The following is a 7,603-nucleotide window of genomic DNA, read 5'->3' as shown; positions in this document are numbered from 1 at the left end:
GACAAAAAGCAAACACAGAAATTGAAACTTCACTGGTCCGGCAAATAATTGCATGCATTTGGACTTTTCATTTACGTGTGTACACTCTTTACCCTAAGCCGGCATGTTTTATGCATTGCGCGGAAGGGAAAAAGGCATTTTGAAATATCATGCCTCATTTGAGTCTTTCTCAAGTGAAAATGCAAAGTCTTTATTTGGCCCATCCGTTCCGTCTCGTCCTGCTGTTTGCACTTATTCAGTTGTTGCGCCGCGCCTCGCATGTGATTTTCTCCGAGTGTCGACTTTTTCCCATTTGCGAGGGAGTCTGGGCGCGACAGACGACAGGTTGCTGAGCAGGTGTAAACTCACGTTGGGAATTCATAATCAATTGGCAGGGGGGCAAGAAACAACTTTAAAAACACCTTCTTCATTCTTTACATTGGTTTGGGCACAAAAGGAGTTTGTATTGCATCTGCTCCCTCAAATGAAATGTAGCTTCATCCAAGTTCACCTTCCTTATTGTCTCTTCCAGTGTGCAGATGCACTTTATTTTCGTGACACCTTTCCGCTGTATAAATCGTACATTATTTTTGACGTTACTCGCGGTATATATTTCTCACAACCTGTCAAATCATATCTTTTTTTAAGGTGCTTTTAACGAACATGATTGTATCTTAATAGAGCAACAAAAGAACAGATATAGATTAACTCTAAAGAACAAACACATCACAGCTGGTTCCTGCTTGTGTGTGAATGCATTTCTGCTCAGTGTGTGTGTGAGACTTATCACTGCTGTCAAGCGCAAAGCAGGGCACAGCTTCGTGACGTTTCTGAGGGAAAGGAGAAAAAAAGTAATCACCTCGATTGCCCATTAAAATGATTTTTACCCGTTTTGTTCCCGTTTCTTTGCGGCAGCTGCTTCAGAGATGACACCTTTGTGCAAACAAGTGTTGAAAGCAGCCTCCAGTTTTCTGCTCTGATGTCGGCACTGCTGATCTGCACACGCACACACACACACACACACACACACACACACACACACACACACACACACACACACACACACACACACACACACACACACACACACACACACACACACACGTGCATATTTAGAGAAACACACACTCTTTGATATATGTTTGATTGCCGGGTAGGAAGAGCTCTTCTGGCAAGGTCATGGTCACGTGGAACAATCAATAACAGATCACCAGATTAAGGCATGGCGACATCTGGAAATCTAGGCCCTCTCCACACACGACTTCACCCATTTTCAGCTCACCGTCTTACCTTTCATTCAGGATAATAGAACATGCTTTTTGATCAGGTCTCGCTTTCTTACCGTAGTTCATTATTCAGAAGGAGTCCGTCTTCTCCCCGCCACCTAAGTGCACCCCTCTCGTTACCTTTTTTCCTTTTTTTTAACGAGGACTTGTCTGCTTTCGTTTTGTGCTCCGGTTTCCCCGCCGTCTCGCGTGGAAGTAAATTCAGATGTGTTATCTCAATTTAATTGCAGCCGATTGCCAAGCGAGATTAAGACGAAATTAGGTCATTTTGCGGTTGCACAAATCTCGCTCACTTCCCCCGGCTTTCATCTCGGGGCTTGATCAAGCACCTTCTTAACCGGAGGTTGCAGCCAAAAAGGGAAACGGTCAGAGATTAGGCTCTGGCCCTCGTTGTTATTCAAACATACATTTAACCTTTGGCAAGAGTGAGTCAAGGAGAACTGAAACAAGAAAGGGGGGGGGGGGGGAGGGGGGGAACATCTTCCCCTTTAAATGTCATCCAGTCAGTGGACATGTGTAGCGAAGTCAACCCTGTTAAAAACTCAGAGAGGTGAACTCACGTGTTAATGGGTTCTGACTGGAGAGGGAGCCCCCTCCTCTGAACGCCTCGTGTCCCGTCGCTGTCAAACACGAATGTCAAACAAACACCTCCTCAGGTAGCGGGGGGATAATCACACCGACAGGCCTGTCCTCAGCCTTTCTGACATGCAGGACGAACGGGGGCTGAGTTATCTGTGGACTGAAGTTAGAGTCTGGATTCAGGGGGTTAGGGTTAGGGTTTGAGGCGATCAAGCAGGAGGTCAAAGATGTTTAATCACGACAGTTAATGAATCCTTGGCGGTTGCAGTTTGACAGGGCCGATCTCTTCGTGGTTTCTGTGACAAGGCAAGGAGCCAGTATTCGGGTTTTGGTTTGGATGAGGCACTGAATCTCCAGGATAGACGCTTTGTGATTATCCGTGTCTGTTTTTAAAAGTCATGATGAGGTGATAGAACTGAGGTTTGCGTGGTTGTGGCTGTACTTTGCTTTCGACGCCTCTCCTTTCTTTGGCTTTAGGATGAGTTTCGAAACCCAAGTTATGACCGATTTTGGTTACGGCTCGTATTCCAGCTGGATTGCTGGAGCTAAATCCTGGCTGCCGAGGGATGGATGGGTGTTTTCTGACCTAGAAACCTTGTGGGAGGCAACCAAGATTAGGTCATTTATGGAGACTCGAGCTCAGTGTTGGCCATGTGTCACAGCCTGGTCATTGGTTAAGGCTTTACGACCCGTGGGCTTAAGTTTTATTTATTTTTTAATTCCCGGGCTTTAAATGTTTGGTATATTCTTAGGGATTTGGGATTTTGAACTTCTATTGGGAATGGTTTAAAGACCAGACTCTCCTTAGATGTAAAGGTGATGAACTAGAGTTCTTCTCGGTCTTGAAACATTGTCTCCTCCAGTCCATTCCCGCCCCCCACTTCCCTGCATCCCACCAGCAGCTCAGTCAGTCATCTAAGCAGTCAGCCCACTCTAATTACTTCTCCCCCACCCAAGGGAAGCTACTTCCTTATCGGCCGGCCGTCTTGCTCCGGCATTCCTGAGATAAATTCTCCACCACTTTGTTATTCTTACTACTTAGGGGTATAGGAATTAGCATGTCCATCAAAGCAGACCCTGTACTCTGCCTTTTTTCTCACACCCCCCCTTACGACCTTATCAGTGGTCGTACATTACAGCCAGGCATGGGACGTGCCCACGGGCTGCAGAGGTGAATAACGGACAGCCTGACATAAAAGGCTCTGAGGGATGATCAGGCAGCTTTACCGTAGTCTGGCCTTCTGGAAGGTACTTAGCCCTCCTTCAAATACACTTGGTCCAGGTAGCATATTTTCTGTTTGTAGTTATCGAAAATGTTTGTATTAAAGAGCTCCACCGTGTTTCCAAAAAAGCTGTCATATTCACATCAAGCGAGTTTCACAACCTTTTAGCACATTTATACCTGTTAAAACCTCCACTCGGCAATTTCAAACACGCACAAGCATCCCTGGGTAAATAATCAGCGCTCCATTCAGCCCCATTTTTTTTGCAGATGTGTGGATTTGATCAAGACCGAGCCCTCTTTTCCTTCCTTCCTTCCTTCCTTCCGCTCCTCGCCGTATGTTTCCCAACACAGTGTATACCTCAACAGCAAGCAGACGCCGCCTTCTAAACTGGCAATCACAGTATCCCTAATGTTATTACTTTTCATAATTAGTTACAGCAACACTCATTCCACGACTGGCGGAAAGGAGTATTCCTTAGTAATTAAGGTAATGAAATATTCATTTATGCTACCTTTTCAGCAGTCGCACAAATGAGCCAGCCATGCTTAATGTCCGCCTTGCCTCTGATTTTATTATGATGGCAGACTGGCACATCTGCAATTAGCACCCGCACTGACAGTTAGCGTTTTTTTCCCCGTGCGGCGGTAAGCAGAGGGAGGTGAGGTGAAGCGGAGCAGGGTGGGTGCCCCCTGGTGCGATTACAAGCCCCGCCTTCCTCCTCCAGCAACCTCGTCTCCTTTTGCCTTTCTTCTTTTTTGGTGTGTTACCTTTATCTCCTCACCCCCCCTCTCCGCCGGAGAGGTTACCTTTTCCCAACGGAGCGAAATCGACTTGACATAACTGTTCATCAGTTTCAGACCCCCCTCCTCACCCCCGAGGTAGTTTGCATCAAATCAGGCCCAGTCAAGCTTCAAGTGGAAATTGGCAGGCCAGAACCTGACAGTGGAGGAGAGAAAGGGGGGAGGGAGGGTGGGGGGGGACGACTGGAAGCAGGCGAGTCGCAGCACTTGCAGCTTGAACTACATCCAAGATGGTGATCGTGAGGTCAAGTTTTGAGGTTAAGTGCTGATAAGTCGGTTTTAAATCAACCCTAATTGAACCGGAGAAGATACTATTTGCTTTTTTCATGTGGACTGAATCACATTTGGATATGAGTTATAGTTTGGATTTCTTAAGGAACTACAGTGTCTCCTTTGCCATGAATATTAATTACCAGCTGAGTCAAAAAAAAGGACCTTTTACTACTGCTTTTATTTTGGAGTTTGCAGCACATTTTTGCGAATACATTATAAGCTTTTATGTACCACAGATCTGAAAATGGCTGACACTAGCAAACAGTCACACATGTTGACCAGGCAAGTGCACTTTCTACACACACTTGCATCCATATTTGCATATCGTCAGACATCACACATTTGCACGCATGCAGAAACAAAAACCGTGGCACACACACACGCAGGGCCTACATATATCAAACTTTAGATGCACACATACTTCACACATACTTCACACACACACTCACACACATGCTAATTGGCAGACAGACAGGTCACAGCAGACGCAGATGTGCCGTTTCTTTCCTTTTTTCTCCTCCCGAACCTCGCCGTCCCTCGGAGGGAAGCAGATAAGGACTTTGTGATGAAACTTTTAGTGAATCTCGCTGCTCCAGTTCTGTCGCCGCCACGTCACCAAGCTCAAAACGCCTCCCCCACCCTCCTCCCAGCTGCTATATATTCTTATTAAGGTTGAGTGGGAGAGGTGAGTGTTATGTATTCACTTCTCGGTCCCTTCTGACTGTCTGCAGCCTATATTTCGAAGTTCCTTTAATTCCATATCTCTTTCGCACCTTTTATCTTACCTTCCATTGTCTGCCTACTGTTTGGCTCTTACTTTCCTCCTTCTGTCTTAATCTTTCTCTCCTCTCCCCTTGTGTTTTCTTTCTCCCCCCCTGTCTTACTCCTCATCTCCTCCCTTCCCCGCCTGTCCTGAGCTTTGCATTTGCTCTGATGGGCTGATGGCCGTTTCGACAGGGCAGCATTGAGGTAAAACGGTGTGACGGCAGAGTTTTGTTAAGCCGAGAACAAAGGCTCAGAGATGCCGGGCCAAGCCATTGTCCTGCACCCGTATTGGCCTTGCCACAGTTTTGCAGGATTTAATGCTCTGTTTACCTCCAGCCAATCGCCACTAATATTCAAAGAGGGGCTTCTTCCTTTTAGACGCACCTCAGGATGATTTAAGATAGATCCATAAAAAAACTGCAGCTTTGTTGGAGAAGGAGACATTCAGAGAGATGGAGTGGCAAAAACACATCTTTCTGTGCCATTTGAAAAAGGGAGAAAAAAAGTGAATAACTCTAAATTATTATTGTTCTGAAAGTTTTATTTTGTTCAATATAATATAAATTACATATTACGCATTATCTTGAATTTGGTTGCAACTTTCACTGAGTTTGGACATTTGGAAACACCCAACATTTTGATTTGAAACCGTGCAACACATTGGATTCAAATGTGCTAAAACTTTATTGAAACCTCTTTCTCCCACTCCTGGTGTCAAAATGACCGGACCTATTTTAGAATGCAGGGCCTCCTCTGTGTCTGTGACTGCGAGAAAGATATGAACACAGAGAGAGTGAAGTGTGTGTGTGTGTGTGTGTGTGTGTGTGTGTGTGTGTGTGTGTGTGTGTGTGTGTGTGTGTGTGTGTGTGTGTGTGTGTGTGTGTGTGTGTGTGTGTGTGTGTGTGTGTGTGTGTGTGTGTGTGTGTGTGTGTGTGTGTGTGTGTGTGTGTGTGTGTGTCTGGTCCGTTGGAGTTCCCCTGCATGGTCTTTGGGCAAACTGAAAGCAGTGCTCAGTGGGATTAGAGAATGAGTGTTGCTGGGGGTGGCAGAGGGCGGAGGACAGAACACAGGAGGATTCTGGGAGTTTTGTCTGCCCTATAGCTGGTAGGCACTTTGCAGGGATCTCTATAGGTGCTCTATAGAAAAAGCCCATGAAAAACAACCCTGAATGTTTTAAAACGTGTTCAAAACCTTTTTAGATTTTGTCAGTTTGATTCTAAACTAAGGTTCCAAATAAATAAAGGATTTAAGACGGACAACCAGACTTGATTTCCAAATCTCAGTGAAAGTTGCAACTCCAAGCTTTTTTCCGTCCAAACTTCCCCAATTAGCGGCTGAAGGAGGCGGCAGCTTTTTAAAGAAGTTGCAACACAGCGGTGTGTTTTTGTTTTTAACTGCAACAGTCACTCTGACATTAACATAAAAGCGAAGTTTCAGCGAACAAGGGGCAATAAACACAGACGAAAGCGCCGTCATCGAACCCAATGATATTTTCACGAGCACATAAAGATTATGAGTCCATTCCAGTAGCACCCATCTGTGCTTTCATGTGCGACTATATGCTCAGCAGTTAAAGGGGCGGCCGAGGAGAGAGATGGGGATGACTTTCATTTGGGTAAATAGTTTGTTAAGGTCAAAAGAGATAAGAAGGGTGTAATCCCCCCCCGACAGCAAGCCCCTAAAACCTCTGGGTGATTGACAGGTTGACGACAGTTGTTTGGGGGTTAGAAAACAAATAAACCACTTCCTGTCAAATCCTCTCCGTGCTCCAGCGATTAACGGGTTAACTAAATGAAACAATTTGTCAACACACACTTTCCGAAACCCCTTTTCTGCTGCTGCTTTCCCTTTTTTCCCCCCACAAAACAATTACAAAATTACAGTAGATAAAAACTGAACGGCGGCAGTATTTATGCAATCAACATAACGAAGAAACAAAACAATTTAATGTGGAAAAATCATCATTCATCTGCATTATAATTGCTTCTCTTTCACATCTACGGGGATGGTTAATTAAAATTGTGATTAAATGCGCCAGCACTGCCTAAGATGTCTTCCCCTAAACAGGTGCTACAGAATTTAAAAGTAAAGAGAAAAAGCTAATTAGCATTGGAAATTGAGAAATTGCCTGCAAGAATCAGTGTTAATTTCACTCACTGATGAGGTAATTTATAAAGGGTGAGCCGAGGAGTCTGTGCAACACGAGAGATTGCAACACCGTCTCCCTCTCTCTAACCCCCCCCCCCCCCCTCCCCTTCACATCCCAGCGTGCAGGTGAAGCTGTTTGGAAAACATTGAGGCTATTTGGTATTCCGTCTTCGTTAGATTTGCTTTTGGAGTTTAGCTGTGCCCCCAAAACAGCACCCAAGACGAAATAATGACATATAAGGGCCTCTCACACACACAAACACACATCTTTTCCCTTCGCAGAGATAAAAACAGTCAAAAAGCGCAAGGACGAGAAATAAGGAAATGAAACAACCTCATTGACGGCCTTGTAGATTTGGTTTTACCACTTTTCAGGGTCAAGCAGCTTGAAAACGGCAGTTGTAGACTTTCAACTTGGGGGAAACACAACATCAAAACTGTGGTGCCGTGGTTTTTTTTCTTTCCCTATTGGACTCCAATCGGAGCGGAACCCGTCGCTCAGGATGTTGGCCGCACTCCTCCGTCCCGCTCAGAGTTTCCAGAAACT

Source organism: Notothenia rossii (assembly GCF_949606895.1).
Source record: "Notothenia rossii genome assembly, chromosome: 3".
NCBI lineage: Eukaryota > Metazoa > Chordata > Actinopteri > Perciformes > Nototheniidae > Notothenia > Notothenia rossii.
Note: the sequence above shows the minus strand (reverse complement) of the source record.